At 44.1% G+C, this 17640-nt stretch overlaps 5 non-coding genes across 5 annotated transcripts; 2 read left to right on the top strand and 3 right to left on the bottom strand.

The window, feature by feature from the left end:
- Window positions 1-8999: 8999 nt before the first annotated feature.
- On the top strand, window positions 9000-9081 carry trnas-gcu (transfer RNA serine (anticodon GCU)). The gene has a single exon. It is a non-coding gene; the product is annotated as a tRNA-Ser (tRNA).
- Window positions 9082-13191: 4110 nt separating this feature from the next.
- Window positions 13192-13263, bottom strand: trnad-guc (transfer RNA aspartic acid (anticodon GUC)). The gene has a single exon. It is a non-coding gene; the product is annotated as a tRNA-Asp (tRNA).
- A 636-nt stretch (window positions 13264-13899) lies between these two features.
- Window positions 13900-13971, bottom strand: trnaw-cca (transfer RNA tryptophan (anticodon CCA)). Its single transcript has one exon. It is a non-coding gene; the product is annotated as a tRNA-Trp (tRNA).
- A 2318-nt stretch (window positions 13972-16289) lies between these two features.
- trnap-agg (transfer RNA proline (anticodon AGG)) lies at window positions 16290-16375 on the bottom strand. The gene is given in 2 exon segments: window positions 16290-16325; window positions 16340-16375. It is a non-coding gene; the product is annotated as a tRNA-Pro (tRNA).
- A 1193-nt stretch (window positions 16376-17568) lies between these two features.
- On the top strand, window positions 17569-17640 carry trnad-guc (transfer RNA aspartic acid (anticodon GUC)). Its single transcript has one exon. It is a non-coding gene; the product is annotated as a tRNA-Asp (tRNA).

The following is a 17640-nucleotide window of genomic DNA, read 5'->3' as shown; positions in this document are numbered from 1 at the left end:
TGGAATTTAATCCTGACAAATGCGAGGTGAATCATTTTGGAAGGAATAATGCAGGGAGGAGTTACATGATAAAAGGTAGGCCAATTAAGAGTATAGAAATGCAGAGGGACCTGGGAGTGCAAGTGCACAAGTCTCTGAAGGTGTCAACACAGGTCGAGAAGGTTGCAAAGAAAGCTTATAGAATGCTAGCCTTTATAGGAAGGGGTATAGAGTATAAGAGCTGTCGCCTAACGTTTCAGTTGTACAGAACGTTGGTTAGACCGCATTTGGAGTACTGCGTCCAGTTCTGGTCACCTTACTACCAGAAGGACGTGGAGACACTGGAGAGAGTGCAGAGGAGGTTTACCAGGATGCTGCCCGGTATGGAAGGGCTGGGTTATGAGGAAAGATTGGAAAAACTGGGGCTCTTCTCCTTAGAAAGACGGAGAGTAAGGGGGGAGCTGACAGAGGTGTATAAAATAATGAATGGTATAGATAGAGTCAACACTGGCAAGCTTTTCCCTAGACTGTGGACAACTATCACGAGAGGTCACGAGCTAAGGGTGAGGGCGGAGAAGTATAATTTGGATACTAGAGGAAGGTTTTTCACACAGAGGATTGTGGGGGTATGGAATGTGCTCCCAAGTAAGGTGGTGGAGGCAGGCCCTCTGGACTTGTTTAAGGTTTACTTCGATGGACACATGAGTGACACAGGGATGGAGGGTTATTTAAGACGGTTTTAAAAAGGGACAGAGCCTCGGGTCGATACTAGAAATGTAATAGTATATGTTTATGTTTTGTCTCTTTAATCCACAGGTGTTGCTCCACCTTGTTGTCTAACGAGGGGCATGCACACGGTGGGTCGTGCGTGGGCTGCTCTTGGATGTTTCGAGAGTAGCCTAGTGCTTTGTGTCGATGTGTGTGCTTAAATCTGGACCAGCAGACGGGCACCACAACAGCTCAGTGACTATCACTGCTAGCTGTGCAGATACATGGATTTGGGCCTGTGTCTGTGGGAGTTTGCGCATTCTCTCTGTGGTTGCGTGTGTTTTCTCCGGGTGCTCCGGTTTCCTCCCACACCCCAAAGATGTGCTCTTAGGCTGATTGGTGTACCAAAGTGACCCTACACTATTCTCCCCTGAATCTGGCTACAGTAGCGGTACCATTCGCAAACACACGGGGCAAGGTAGGTGTAGGGAAATTCTTTAAAATGGCGGCGCGGGCTCGTTGGGCCGAAGGGCCTGTTTCCTGTGCTGGGTTGTTCTTTGTTCTTTGTTCTTTATGACATCAAGATTGGTGGTATAGTGGACAGTGAAAAAGTTTGTCTAAGATTACAAGGATCTTGATCGACTAGGCCAGTGGGCTGACGAATGACAGATGGTGTTAAATTTCAGTAAATGTGAGGTAATGCATTTTGGGAGATTGAACCAGGGCAGGATTTACTCAGCTAATATCGGGCGTTGAGGGTTATTAGAGGACAAAGAATTCTAGAGGTACAGGTTCATAGCTCCTTGAAGGTGGAGTCACAGGTGTACAGTGAGGTGAAGAAGGTATTCGTCGTTCTTGGTTTCATCGGTCAGAACATTAAATACAGGAGTTGGGACGTCTTGTTGAAGTTGTGCAAGGCAATGGTAAGGCCACACTTGGAACACCTTGTAGAGTTTGGGTCACCCTAATATGCAAATAATATTATTAAACTGGAAAAAGTGCAGAAAAAATACGAGGATACTCCAGGATTGTTGGTTTGCATCATACCGAGAGGCTGGATAGACTGGGACTTTTTTCTCTGGAGCGTAGGAGACTTAAGAGTGATCTTATAGGTGTGTATAAATGAATGGAGAGCATTGATCAACTCGATAGTCAAAACAATTTCCCAAATGAAGGGGAGCCCAAAATAGAGGACAAAGTTTTAAGTTGAAAGGGCAGAGATCCAAAAGGGTTCACAGGGGCAAAATATTTCATTGGGGTGGCGGGGGGGAGATGGTGATTGGCTGGAGTGAGCTGCTGCTAGAGACAGAACTGGAGACGGAGACAATTTTGTCTTTTAAAAAGTGTTTAGACAATTACATGGTTAAGGTGGGTAGAGAAGCATATGGGCCAAACGCGTGTAAATGAGAATTTCTTACTGGTTAAAAAAAGGTGACAAAAAGTTGGATCAAAAGGCGAGATTCCCGTGCCATAAACCTCTCTGATTGTATGACTCTGTGTGCTGCCTTGTTGCCAAGTGGAATTTGATAGCACAAGCTTTTGGAGCACCGCTTCTTTATTACCTGATGAAGGAACGGTGCTCTGAAACCCCGTGCTACCAAATTAACCTGTTCGACTTTAACGTGATGTTATGACACTACTTACTGTGCCTACCCGAGTCCAATGCTGGCAACTCCACATCATATCTCCCCAGAATGTATTTTCCTTGCTGGTTTGCAGTTCCAACAGGAGCACACGGACATCACGATGCTCACAAGGTGCATCATCAGTTGTTTTGGTTTCCATGCACATTACTGCAGAAAATACGGATGCATGGGATGGAAGGTGATTTAGCAGTTTGGATCAGGAATTGGCTAGCTGATAGAAGACAGCGTGTGGTGGTTGATGGGAAATATTCAACCTGGAGTTCAGTTACTAGTGGTGTACCGCAGGGATCCGTTTTTTATAAATGACCTAGATCAGGGTGTAGAAGGATGGGTTAGTACATTTGCTGACAATACCAAAGTTGGAGGAGTTGTGGACAGTGAGGATGGATGTTACGGTTTGCAGAGGGACATAGATAAGCTGCAGAGCTGGGCCGAGAGGTGGCAAATGGAGATTAATGTGGAAAAGTGTGAGGCGATTCACTTTGGAAAGAGTAACAGGATTACAGAATATTGGGCAAATGGAAAGGCTCTTGGTAGTGTGGATCAGTGGAGAGATCTCGGTGTACATGTGCGTAGATCCCTGAAAGTTGGTAACCAGGTTGATAGGGTTGTTAAGAAGGCGTACGGTATGTTAGCTTTTATTGGTAGAGGAACTGAATTTCTGAGCCATGAGGTCATGTCACAGCTGTACAAAACTCTGGTGCGGCCGCACTTGGAGTATTGCGTACAGTTCTGGTCACAGCATTATAAGAAAGATGTGGAGGCACTGGAAAGGGTGCAGAGGAGGTTTATCAGGATGCCGCCTGGTATGACGGGAAGGTCTTGTGAGGAAAGGCTGAGGGACTTGAGGTTGTTTTCATTAGAGGGAAGAAGGTTACGAGGTGACCTATTTGAGGCATACAAGATGATCAGAGGGTTAGATAGATGGACAGTGAGAGCCTTTTTCCTCCAATGGTGATGGCTAATACGAGGAAACATAGCTTTAAATTGAGGGGTGGTAATTATAGGACGCATGTCAGAGGCAGGTACTTTACTCAGAGGGTCGCAAGGGCGTGGAATGCCCTGCCTGCAGCAGTTGTTGACTCGCCAACTTTAAGGGCATTCAAATGGTCATTGGATAGGCATATGGATAATATTGGAATAGTTTAGGTTAGAGGGTCATTAGATTGGTTCCACTGGTCGGCGCAACATCGAGGGCCGAAGGGCCTGTACTGCGCTGGAATGTTCTATGTTCTATGTGATTCATTCTGCAGCTCAGCTTCCACTTACTGGTGTGGATATTTGTCATGTGAGGTGTGATAAACAGGCGGAGTCGAGTTACCACGTATTACGCTTATTTTCCTCTTAGAAATCATAGAAAGAAACCCTACATTGCAGAAGGAAGCCATTCGGCCCTTGGAGCCTGCAGTAACAACTCACACCCAGGCCCTATCCCCGTAACCCTACATATTTAACAAGTTAATCCCCTAACACTAACAGACAAATGATCATGGTTAATCCACCTTACCTGAACACTTATAGACAGTGGAGGAAACCAGAGCACCCGGAGGAAACGCACGCAGACTCAGGGAAAATATGCAAACTCCACACTGACAGTCATCCAAGGCCAGAATTGAACCCGGGGCCTTGGCGTTGTGCGGCAGCAGTGCTGAGAACTGTGCCACCGTCCGGCCACTGCTGGTATTGCATGATGTTCTTTCAGAGACACCACAGTCGAAACGACATTCCCCAATCAAACTTGCACAGATTTTTTTTAAATTAATAAATCACAAAAACAGTGATTGAAAACTCAACATGCATCGACTTGTGGATATCCCATTTGAACTGTTGAACCTTTAGTTTCATTGGGCATAAGCACAAGGAAGTCACTCCAGCTCCCTGCTTCCCGACTTTGCTTTCCGAAATCCTTGTCGCGTTCTTTTTGACCAGGGTATTGCTGATCTGATGTAATATTCACTGCGCTGCCCTATTTTGTACTCTGAAGCTCATGTGAATCGGATTAAATGGTTAATTTATGCTAAACCATCGTTCGCTTCATTTGAGCATGAAATAAACTGTCGGCAGAACTGCGACCATTATCATCCCATTGATGTGTTGGTCCAACTTGCGAAATATTTGATCAGAAACATTGATTTCCAATTAACGGTTCATCGTACAATACTAACGACTCATCCCAGTCTCCCGGATGTAATCACTTCAATCCATCATCATATAAAGTAATGCATTTCCTCATCACAATAAATACTCTCCATTGTAATTTGACTCAGAAGTTCATGTGATGTTTTCTTTGTGTTTTTTTTCCTTCCTCACAGTTAATATGTTGACGATTCTGACCCTCTCTCGGAGAAACTGTGGCCTTTCCAAATGTGTAACTCGTTACCTGGTGGCCATGGCAGCGGCGGATCTGCTTGTCATTGTTATAGACCTGATTTTGAGGCATATCCCAATTGCTTATCGAGGTGAATTTCGATTCATGCGGTACATCCAAGTGTGTAACATCCACGCTGTCCTGCTTTTTGCAGTTACTGACTGTTCTGTCTGGTTCACTGTTGCTTTCACTTTTGATCGCTTTCTGGCAATTTGTTGCCAGAAGATCAAAACTAAATATTGCACAGATAAAATGGCGGCTATGATTCTCGGATCATTGACTGCACTGAGCTGTTCGAAGAATATCTTCTGGTATTTTATGTTTACAGGTCAATATCGAGGTACAAACGTTCCTTGGTTTTGTGATGTATCAACAGACGTTCTGTTTTCAACTGTCTGGTCAGCAATTGAATTCCTTCATTATATTCTAACGCCGTGTGTCCCATTTGTCCTGGTTCTGCTCTTCAATGTGTTAACAGTCAGGCACATTTTATTGAGTAGCAAGGCACGGAAGAGACTCCGGGCTCAGAAGGATGTGCAGAATTCCGGAGACGCAGAGATGCAGAGTCGAAAGAAAAGCATAATTTTACTGCTTGCTATTTCTGGGAACTTCATTCTCTTATGGTCAGTGTTCATGATGTATTCTATATGGAGCCGCATGTGGAATATTGGGTATCAATCTGTATATATTCATAGTTATATACGAGAAGCAGGATTTATGCTTCAACTTCTGAGTTGTTGCACAAACACATGTATTTATGCTGCGACTCAAACTAAGTTCAGGGCACAATTCAAAGATGTGTTGAGGTATCCTATCGCTATAATTGCAAAAAATATCAAAAGATATTAAAAATAGATGTTACTGGAATGAACTGCCAAATCAAATACCAGCTAAACATCTCTCCCCTGCAGATCATCACCCAAATATCAACAGTGGGATCGATCAATGCTCCCCACAGGAGTACTGTGATACTGAGAGAATTCTTTAATTATACTCGCTACAAGAAGATGTGATATAGAATCACCGTAGTCAATCTGGATTCCCAAAGGTGTTTGACAGGCACAGGGGAGATAGTGAGATTGGCACAAGTACAATTGATCTCATCTTAATTCGTACTGTGTCGGTAATAAAGAAACAGGGGAACACATTAGTTTGCCAAGTTGGATTTGTGATAGACTCATAGTTGGCTTTGTTTTCGTTTGCTGTGTCACCAAATTGGTTAAATGAGCTCCAAAAGGTCATCCATGATTGTTGCATCCAGATGGAGGCATAGAGCTGGCTGGGGGAGAGGGTTTCGGGAGACCCTCAGCCTTAGTTTCCGTTTTTGGGAATTCTCAATGAAATCATAATCAACATTTCTTGTGTCCACCTGTTCCTCTCAGTCGCTGCCAATGTATCGAACTGCAATGTATCTTCAAACACTTATTCCAACCCAGATCAATATTGTGAAGCTAAACCTGGTCCAAAACAGGACTTAACGGGCTACATTTCGATTATTTAACGAGTCTCTGAGAAGAATGATCCTGAAGAGAGTGTAGAAACCTTGTGCACATTTGTTCTTAGACATATTATCACACATCCACTGTGAAACTTGTGCAGTTTTGTTTATATCATATTCCCTCATTCTTGCTTTTTGAATGCATACACTTGAAACAATTCTCAGCGTCAGTGCCATCTACAATATACCTTTGCGTTAAACAAGTTTTGCTTTCTGTCTTCCTTGAATGCCTTGTTATCCTTCACATCCTTTAGATCATTTGATCGTTTCAGGCACAAGTACATTTAGTACATATCTTCCCAGAATAGATCTATCACCAATACTGATTCTTAGGGAACACCACTGTTTAATTTCTTTGGCCTTGGAAAACAATTGTTCACTGACAATTTTGTATGTACATGTCCCTGAATTCCATTAAATTCCATTTACAATCGATTAATCACTTTACCAAATGTCACCTGAACGTCAGTATGCATTGATTGACGAACCACAATAACCCACGCATAATCAGCCTGTTTCATTCCTTGAGCAAAGAACACATTTGATGTGTGCACAGAATTTTGAATATATAAATCAAGTCTAGTTTCATGACTACAAGTTTGAATGAGGTCGATGCCAGATACGGATAGGGAATTGCAAAAGGTAATGTTTACTGATTGAACCAGCCATGCAGCCTCGCAACTGAGAAACTTGCACGCTGGAGCACCAGTATTCATACAGTTGCTCACATGTGTCCAGTTGGAAAGCTCTCTGAAGGTACATGAAGTTTGATAGAGCGCCTGTGAACATCCTTCACTGTCTGATTTCACGCTGAACAGGGAGCTGCTCAGTAAAGCTGCATTCACTACGTGGAAAAATATGATAGATTTGGTATTCAAGGTTGCAGTTGCATTTTGCCTTCACAATGTTTCTGTTGCACAATCTCTCTCAAAGCAACATGGAAATATGAAAAACTTGAAAATATATATAGTTTATGGGATGTGGGTGTCGCAGGCTCAGTTTTCCAGCATTCATTCTATCCGGGGTTTTATTAAAGTTCTGTGCAGTTGTTTCTACTGCACAGTAAACAACGTCTGAACAGCGTTGTGATAGAGTAGATTGTGCCTTGCGAATATCAAACCTGCGAGATCGGACTCCAATGTCTACAGGAGAATAAGGAAAGTGAGTGTGTGGGTTTTCTGCATTGGAAAGAATTTCTGCCTAAAGATACAAAATTTTCCAGCCTGGTTCACAACTAGAAGACATCACAATGAGTTTTACATTGGATGACGTATCTGATGGGGGGATCTTATAGAGACTTACAAGATACTGAAGGGGATGGATAGGGTAGAGGTAGAGAGATTCTTCCCGCTGAGAAAGGATAGCAGAACTAGAGGGCACAGCCTCAAAATACGCCGGGGGTCGGGGGTAGTTTAGATCAGACTTGAGGAGGAACTTCTTCACTCAAAGGGTGGTGAATTTGTGGAATTCTCTGCATTTATTGACCATCCAAAATGGCTTTTGCGAAGATAATGGTGAGTTGCTTCTGAACCTACTGCCATCCACGTAACACAGTACAATCTCACTACAAATGTTATTTACCACATGACAAGACTAATTTTATTTACCACATGTCACAGACCAGGACTGCGCGGTTATCCAGTTGTTGCTGCATTTGGAAATAGTCTGAGGAGTCCTGTGAATAGTCCTGAGCAGTGTGCAGTCATCAGTGAACATCCCCAGTTCTGTCCTTAGCATGGAAGAAATGTCATTTCTGAAGCAGCTGAGAATCATTTCACTCAGGGCGTTGCCGTGAGAAAAAAACGCCGAGATTTCCTGAAAATGAGATGAACGACATCCAAAAACGGCAGCCATCTTCCTTTGTGCCAGGTGCGGTTGCTGGAAGACAATCAGCGAATGCAGATTCAATTCAAGACTTGGGTCACCGTTTTTATGGAGTTTGCATTTTCTCCCGGTGACTGTGTGGGTTTCCTCCGGGTGTCCTCGTTTCGTCCCACAGTCCAAAGATGTGCGGGTCAGGTTGGTTGGCCATGCTAAATTGACCGTACTGTCAGGGTGGATTACTAAAGGAGGGTTACGGGGAAAGGGGCTGGGTTGAATTATGGTCGGCACAATGTCAATGGGCCGAATGGACTGCTTCTGTCCTGTAATGGTTCTATGAAACTGGCTTACAGGATTATTTTTCTCTAAAAGATGCACTGAGGTATCGCACAGCTGCGGAAGAACAAGATTGACAACTCAACAGCCCTGGATATAGAATCCTCAGGCAAGATAAGGGAGGAAGTAAAATAGGAGGATGCATTGCATTATTAGTTACTGAGTCCGTTACTGCAGGAAGGAGAGATTATATCTTGGAGGTGGCTTCAGGTGAAGCTTTGTAATTAGCATTTAGGAATAAAAAGGGGCAACCACATTGTTAGATGTTGATTATAGACCCCCAGAGGGTAAGTGGGATATTGAGGAACAAATGTGTGCGCAGTTTGTGGAGGTGTGTAAAAGCAATAACAATACAGTTATTATATTAGGTGGTTTCAACTTTTCCAGCATCATCATGGAAACGGAGTGTTAAGGGATTGGATGGAGCAGATTTCTTGAAGAATGTACGGGAGAATTTGTTAAATCAATAAGTGAGTGGTCCAACACTAGAGTGGCGCAGCGGAAGCGTGCTGCGCCCATAACCCAGAGATCGATGGATCGAAGCCATTCTCTGCTATTGTTCTTTGTTTTGTTTCATAGACTGGAAGTTTGATTTATTATTGTCACATGTGAAAAGAATGCAGTGAAAAGTATAAAAAAAAATGACGAGGTGGCCGAGTGGTTAAAGCGATGGACTGCTAATCCATTGTGCTCTGCATGCGTGGGTTCGAATCCCATCCTCGTCGGTGGTGTATTCGTTCTGTCTCCTTATTCATAGGAAGAGGTATAGAATATAAGAGTAGGAGTCTGATGTTGCAGTTGTATAGAACGTTGGTTAGGCCTCACTTGGAGTACTGTGTCCAGTTATGGTCGCCGTACTACCGAAAGGATGTAGAGATCCTGGAGAGAGTGCAGAGGAGATTTACCAGGATGTTGCCTGGTATGGAAGGGCTGTCTTACGAGGAAAGATTGAATGAACTTGGGCTGTTTTCCCTTGAGAGACGTCGGCTGAGGGGGGATCTAATAGAGGTTTATAAGATTATGAAGGGGATAGATAGAGTAAATGGTGGTAAGCTTTTTCCGCTATTAGAAATGGATAGAACGAGGGGTCACGGGCTTAGGGTGAGGGGGGCTAGGTATAAGACAAATATTAGAGGGCAGTTTTTCACACAAAGGGTAGTGGGGGTGTGGAATGCACTGCCGAGTAAGGTGGTGGAAGCAGGCACGCTAGGGTTGTTTAAGAGTCACTTAGACAGCCATATGAGCGGGCTACATATAGGGGGATATAGTAGGCCTTACTTAACATTGTAAGCCTGGGAATACGTTTTGCCTCAGGGATGTTAGTCTTTGCCTGTTTAATAATGAATTTTTTTGTCTCCACAGGCATTTAAGTCCAGCAAGGGGCATGCATGCGGCAGGTTGTAGTGGGCTGCTCTTGGACGTTGCTTCGGGAGTTGCCTATTGCTTCATGTCGTTAGTGTGCTTAAACTGGACCATCTCGAGGGCAACATGACAGCTCAGAGACTATCTCTGTTGCTGTGCGGACACATGGATTTGGGCCTGTGTCTGTGGGAGTTTGCACGTTCTCCCTGTGGTTGCGTGGGTTTCCTCCGGGTGCTCCGGTTTCCTCCCACATCCCCCAAAGATGTGCTTTTAGGCTGATTGATTGGGTACTAAATTGTCCCTAAATTGGACCTCCCTGATCCTCGCACGTTAGGTGTAGACTAAAATCATGAATAGGTCACTGAGACAGGGGGACGGCGGCGCGGGCTCGTTGGGCCGAAGGGCCTGTTTCCCGTGCTGTGTTGTTCTTTGTTCTTTGTAACACGGGATGGAGCTGTACTAGTCCTAATTCTGGCGAATGAAGCCAGCCGTGTGATCGATATGGTGGTGGAGGGCATTTTCGTGATACAGTTCACAAAATGGTACAATTTAAGCGTGTTACAGCCAAGGAAATCGGCAAGCTGCAAAAGAAGAATAATGGATTTTGAGAGAGTGGATTTCAGTAAAATTAGACAGGATCTGCACAAAGTAACCTGAGAACGGTTTCAAATGGAAAAGTGACAGAAGGACAGTAGGGGGCATTAAAAAAGGAATTGGGGATGGTGGCAACCCACCATGTTCCCTCTCGGTGATAGGAATAACAAGCCCACAGAACAGTGCATGTCCAGATATATTCAGGTTTCAATGAGAAGGAAACGAAAAGCTTTTAGAAAGTTATTATAAATCTTGAATTTAGCTATTTTGCAAGCATTTCCGTTTAATAAGGCAAATAAGGCTAATAATTCATTAAAAAAAACACACACACACTCGTACCAAATGAGACAGAAACAGTGGCAACTCATTAACTCTTTACTGAACTTTAACTCTAACGGAACATTAACTTTCAACTGAACCTTAAATCCTCAACTGCACTTTTCTCTGAATGAAAATCAAGAACTGAAAATAGACTCGACCGAGTTTTGGAAAACTTTGGCTCAGAAAGAAGCTCGGTGTAGAATATATTTTCATCTCTCTGAAGTATCCTGCTGGGTGAAGCTTTGTTGTGACAGTTGGTCTGTTGGAGTTATTGCTGTTAAACAAAGGATTAACGTGAATTTTATCCACAATTGCCCACTTGTTTCCGGAAGATTCTCTATGATCCAGCCAACTGTGCCACCAGAAACCAAACATATGTCTCACACCTCCAGTGAACCTACTCGTGAACTGAACCATGACACTTCACTCAAACTGCACACTCTGCACTGGGCAGCCATAAATCGGAGGTTCAATGCTTGGGTCGATGGAAACAACTTCCCTGATCTCACCAACACTGGAAGCCCCATTTCACAGCTTCCAGACCAGACCCTGTTTAAGACCTGCATCTGAATTTAATCCACAAGTTGATTGAAATTCCCAGCATGCTTAGCTCTCAGCCAGAGCAGCCATTTTAAAACCATTATTGTTAAGTGATTGTTGTAGACGTTTTTTGTTTCTATCCACAAATTACAAGGGAACAAAATCAGTGGAGGCATTAATGAAGTACAGAAAGTGTAGGGTAGACCTTGAGAAAGGAATAAGGAATGCAAAGAGAGGATGTGAGAAAGCTTTGCCTGGGTAAATTTGGGAAAATTCTATGATAATCTAAAAGTATATTGTTGTTCGTCCATCGTCATCGATGAGGACCTCAACACCGTCTGTCATTTTGAGGCTGGTTGTGGTGTGTCCGAAGATGACTGATCAGGGGCAATTCGGGCACGGAATGTCCTGGCAGATGCTGGGCAGAGTTGTGTAGACACTGTAGTTGTTGCGCTGGTGGCTCTGGACTTGCGCAGCTCGCACTTAAGTTGTTCATCAGCAATGCACCTTGCTTCGTGAGCTTGACAGCCTTTGTGGGTGAGGCAGCGCCAGGTAGGGCGGTTTTGTGCCAGCGTTTCCCAGGTGGTCGTGTCAATGTCAAGCGACTTCAGGGAGTACTTGAGTGTGTCTTTGAAACATTTCTTCTGCCCTCCATGCGAGCGTCTTCCAGCAGAGAGGTCCCCAAAAAGGAGCTGCTTGGGTATGCGCTCGTCTGACATACGGATGACATGACCTGCCCACCAGGTCTGTGTTCTCATCAGCAGTGTGTGGACTGATGGTAGACTTGCTCTCGCGAAAACTTCAGTGTCTGGTACTTTGTCTTGCCATCGGATGTGTAATATTCTGCAAAGACAAGTCATGTGGAAATGATTGAGCTGTCTTGCATGCCTTCGATACACAGTCCACGTTTCACAGGCATACAGGAGGGTAGTGAGTATCACGGCGCTGCAGACCTTCAGTTTTGTTGCTGGGCTGATTCCTCGACGTTCCCATACAGTGGAGCGCAGTCTACCAAAAGCGGAACTCGCCTTTGCCATTCTACAGTTAACTTCTGCATCAATAGTCACTGCTTGGGAGAGGATGCTGCCAAGATAAGTGAGCTGGTCCACTGCCTGTATTTTCTGCTCTTTGATTGTGATTATGGGTTCTGTGTACGGTGCATGAGGAGCAGGCTGGTGCATGTCTTCGGTCTTTTTAATGTTGATGGTGAGTCCAAAGTTGTCACAAGCCGTGGAAAATTTGTCCATACTGACTTGCATCTCTGGTTCTGAGCCAGCAGACAGGGCACAGTCATCGGCAAAGAGGAAATCTCTCAGAACAGTCTCCTTCACATTAGTAATAGCTTGAAGTCTCCTCAGGTTGAAAAGCTTCCCACCCACTCTGTACTTGCGGCTGGTTCCAGCAACACTGTCCTGGAAGGCATCATTCAGCATGGCAGTAACCATCATGCTGAACAGTGTGGGTGAGAGCACACAGCCCTCTTTGACGCCATTGGTGACCGGGAATGCCACCCGAAAGCTAGTGAATTTACTATCAAATAAATTGGTTGGTCTTGAACCTGGTGTTGTCAGACTTTTGACTGGGAATGCCTCAGATGATTCTCCGACATCCAATGCTCTGGACATGACGCCATCATGGAACTGGCGTACCATCTGAATGAATTGGGCGGGGGTGGGGGGGGGGAGGCAGCCGAACTTTGACATGATCCTCCACAGGCCTTGTCGGCTTACAGTGTCGGAGGCTTTCGTGAGGTCAACAATGGTTGTGTAGAGCTCGCGATTCTGCTCCTGACACTTCTCAGGGTAATATTCCACGTGTTGACGACGTGGCATCGCCAGATCAAAGGTGTGCCAAAATGTTGATGAATTGAACGAACGTTGATCTCAGGTCAAGAAAAGTGTCGGTACAAATATTAAGATTTGCATTTTTTAAAGTTTCATTGCTCGACAGTATTTTGTCCTTTTTTTATAGTTGGAGAACAACACAAATACAATTTGAAGTAAAAAAATTTCGACAAACTCCCCGTCGGGGAATTGAACCCCGGTCTCCCGCGTGACAGGCGGGGATACTAACCACTATACTAACGAGGAGCTGACGGCTAAAGCGATCATACACATTGTACACTTGTTACTTACACTTCCGGAGCGACAACTCAGTTCTGATGAGATCAGTTCTTTTCCCCAATACGGAGAACCATTTCATGCAGCAAACAGCGGCTTTAACTAACTCATTAAGACTTTTGGATTAGCAGGAAAGAGAATGAGATGGATGCATGAAGAAAAAAACACAAATCAGGTGGAGACAGAAAGGAGCGTTTCCCGTTCATATCAAACCGCATGTTCTTTCTAATTTTGGGGGAAAGACGGGGTGTCTTGAAGTCTGAACATGCTGGACAATCTCAGCTGGTCTCTCTCCACAGATGATGTCAGACCTGCTGAGTTTTTCCAGCATTTTCATTTGTTGTTTCAGATTCCAGCATCGGCAGTATTTTGCTTTTATCTTGTCAAGAAATATGTTTTTTTTCTCCAAACCGCTGGAAGTTTCAAAGTGCTTTACAGCTGAAATGCTTTTCTTTAATTGTATTGTCTTTTTATTGCCCGAGGTGCAGGTGTAGATTGAGCAAAAACATAAAATGTAGTATTTATCATCGTTTGGAAATTTGTTTTTTCGGGAACAATCAACTTTATCCGCGTCCAAAATGCAAAGACTGATAAATGAAAGCTCCGTGAGCCAGACGTGATTTGAACACGCAACCTTATGATGTGGAGTCAGACGCGCTACCATTGCGCCACAAGCTCATAACGCGAGTTCCTTTTTACATCCGGGTTATGTTTGGTGAATTCAAAGCTCACACCGGAAATGTCTCCCTCTTCACTTTCTCGGGATTTAAATCGAATGGAAGAGTAACAGCGAAGCAAAATTAACAAGAAAGCAGAAACACAACATTATCCTACAGGAGAAATGTGTTCCTTGTTCAAGAGGTGATTAGAAAGCGTCCTATTTGTTGGATGAGGTGGCCCAGTGGTTAAGGCGATGGAGTATTAATCCCATGCTTTATATGCATAGGTTCAAATCCCACTTTCGTCGATAATGTATTTTCTGTGTCTCTTTATTGTGAATGAGCTCAATGAGTGAGGTTCCTCGGATGCGGCCTGGGTCAGATTACTGTTAGCGCAGGCTCGATGGGCCGAGTGTCCTTCTTTTGCACTATGGGGATTGTTTGATTTTCGTGGAGGCAGTTTCACTTCTCTGAAAGCATTGATACACCAGTTCCTTATCTAAAAAGCCGACTCCGATGAGTTCCTGACCACAATCTTTGAATATCTCACCAGATAACGATGAGAAGTCCAACGTGTAATTCTTCTGTGCAACAGAGCCGCAGCTGCAACATTTATTCCCCATTCCCATACAACATTGCAGCACACAAACGGGACTTTTGGCCTTTCTTGGCTGTGCCGAACCATTTTTCTGTCTAGTCCCACTTGCCTGCCGCTGAACCATATCCCTCCACACCCCTCTCATCCATGTACCTGCCCAAGTTTTTTCATAAATGTTAAAAGTGAGCCCGCATTTACCACTTCATCCGGCAGCTCATTCCACACCCCCACCACTCTCTGTGTGAAGAAGCCCTCCCCACCCCACCACAATATTCCCTTCAAACTTTTCCCCCTTCACCCTTCACCCATGTCCTCTGCATTTTTTTTCCTCCCCGTAGCCTCAGTTGAAAAAGTCTATTTGCATTCACTCTATCTATACCCATCATAATTTTATACACCTCTATCAAATCTCCCCTCATTCTTCTAAGATCCAGGGAATAAAGTCCTAACGTATTCCATCTTTCTCTGTAACTCAGTTTCTCAAATCCCGGCAACATCCTTGTAAACCTTCTCTGCACTCTTTCAACCTTCCTGTAATTAGGTGACCAAAACTGCGCACAATACTCTAAATTCGGCCTCAGCGATGCCTTATACAACCTCACCATATCATTCCAACTCTTGTAATCAATACTTTGATTTGTAAAGGCCAATGTACCAAAAGCACTCTTTACGACCCTATCTACCTGTGAAGCCACTTTTAGGGAATTATGTATCTATACTCCCAGCTAACTTTGTATGTTCTATCTTGGTTTGTCCTTCCAAAGTGCGATACCTCACACTTGTCTGCACTAAACTCCATCTGCCGTTTTTCAGCCTATTTTTCCAGCTGGTCCAAATCCCTCTGCAAGCTTTGAAAACCTTCCTCACTGTCCACTACTCCTCCAGTCTTTATATCATCAGCAAATTTACTGATCCAATTTACCACATTATCACCCAGATCATTGATATAGATGACAAACAACAATGGACCCAGCACTGATCCCTTGGCACTCCACTAGTAAGACGTCTCACAACACCAGGTTAAAGTCCAACCGATTTATTTGATAGTAAACTCACAAGCTTTCGGTGTTTGCCCCTTCGTCAGGTGAATGGAGAGTTCTGACCTCAGACAGAGCATATAACAGCACACAGTTTACAGATTACTGATTAGAATGCGAGTCTTTACAGCTAACCTGCTATTCAAGTCTTAAAGATGCGGACAATGTAAGTGGAAAGGGCCTTAGGCATAGGTTAAAGAGATGTGTATTGTCTCCAGACAGTGCAGTAAGTGAGGTTTAGCAAACCCAGACAAGTCATGGGGGTTACAGATCGTGCGACATGAACCCAAGATCCCGATTGAGACCCTTCCACATGTGTGTGGAACTTGGCTATCAGTCTCTGCTCAGCGACTCTGCGCTGTCGTGTGTCGTGAAGGCCGCCTTGGAGAACGCTTACCCGAAGGTCAGAGGTCGAATGCCCGTGCTATAAGGCGGCAGCAGCTTCCGATCCACCCTGTCTATTCCTTATATACCGGAATCAGGTCTCCTCTTAGCCTTCACTGCTCTAAATAAAATAGTCTGATCCAATCCAGTCTGTCTTCATAGCTCAAATTCTCCTTCCCACACAACGATCTGCCCACTGGTAAATGGGCCATGTTCTGCTGTAATATATTCTCTGCAATGATTTCTCGGGAACTCTAATCTGCTCCTGGTTTTAATCATTTTCGGAATCTACTTTGAAAAAATATAAAAATGAACCATGGGCTCGTCCGGGATTTGAACCCGGGACCTCTCGCATTTTAATGTTGGGACCCTAAGTGAGAATCATACCCCTAGACCAACGAGCCAACTGCCAGAGCCGAGTGAATGGAAACATCTTTTCAATGTGTCCCACAGCTTATTAACCATCTTTTCGTAACAACATTGTAAAATCAGGAATGTTCCCGAACAATGTTCCATTTCACTGTCTGTTCTGGTGAAGATCAGAAGCAGTGATATCAGTTTTCACCACTCGCCAAGTCGACCTGTGGTTGTAACTCGCCAGTCGCGTCGGTAATCTCATTTTGACAGCCGGATTTGATGTGATTTGATTTATTTTTGTCACATGAAATAGTATACAGTGAAAGGTGTGGTTTCTTGCAGACAAAGCATACCGCACATAGAGAAGGAAAGGAAAAAGTGCTGGATGTAATACCACCTCATCTTTCCACAAGTAAGGGGACCAAAACTGGACACAATATTCCAGTTGTGGCTTCATCAACACAATTGAAACAATATTTCTCTACTTTCTTACTCCAGTTCTTTTGCAATATATGCTTACATTCAATTTGCCTTTTAAAATTATACATTTTACCAGCATACTGACTTTCTGTGATTCTGGACAGAGACAGCCAGATCCCTCTGCCCAGACAGATTTTGAAACTGCTTTCCAGAAGGATAATAATTTGCCTTTCGCGTTTATCCACATTGAACTCCATCTGCCGAAAGCTATCCAATTCTCCGAGTATATCTAGATCCATCTGGAATATTTTTACATCCTCTTCACAGCCTCCTTTCCCACAAATTGTGCATTATTCGCAAATTTTGCCCTGTTACACTCGACAAAAGGAAAACAACGTATTTCTTAACAAGATAAAAGTAAAATCCTGCCGATGCTGGAATCTGAAACAACAAATGAAAATGCTGGAAAAACTCAGCTGGTCTGACATCATCTGTGGAGAGAGACCAGCTGAGATTGTCCAGCATGTTCAGACTTCAAGACACCCCGTCTTTCCTCCAAAATTAAAAAGAACATGCGGTTTGATATGAACGGCAAACGCACCTTTCTGTCTCCACCTGATTTGTGTTTTTTTCTTCATGCATCCATCTCATTCTCTTTCCTGGTAATCCAAAAGTCTTAATGAGTTAGTTAAAGCCGCTGTTTGCTGCATGAAATGGTTCTCCGTATTGGGGAAAAGAACTGATCTCATCAGAACTGAGTTGTCGCTCCGGAAGTGTAAGTGACAAGTGTACAATGTGTATGGTCGCTTCCCCGGTGCGTTCCTCGTTAGTATAGTGGTTAGTATCCCCGCCTGTCACGCGGGAGACCGGGGTTCAATTCCCCGACGGGGAG

The sequence above is a fragment of the Carcharhinus amblyrhynchos genome, unplaced genomic scaffold (genome assembly GCF_965287045.1).
Source record: "Carcharhinus amblyrhynchos unplaced genomic scaffold, sCarAmb.v2.hapA scaffold_79, whole genome shotgun sequence".
NCBI classification, from domain to species: Eukaryota; Metazoa; Chordata; class Chondrichthyes; order Carcharhiniformes; family Carcharhinidae; genus Carcharhinus; species Carcharhinus amblyrhynchos.
This window is presented reverse-complemented; position numbering and strand designations above follow the sequence as displayed.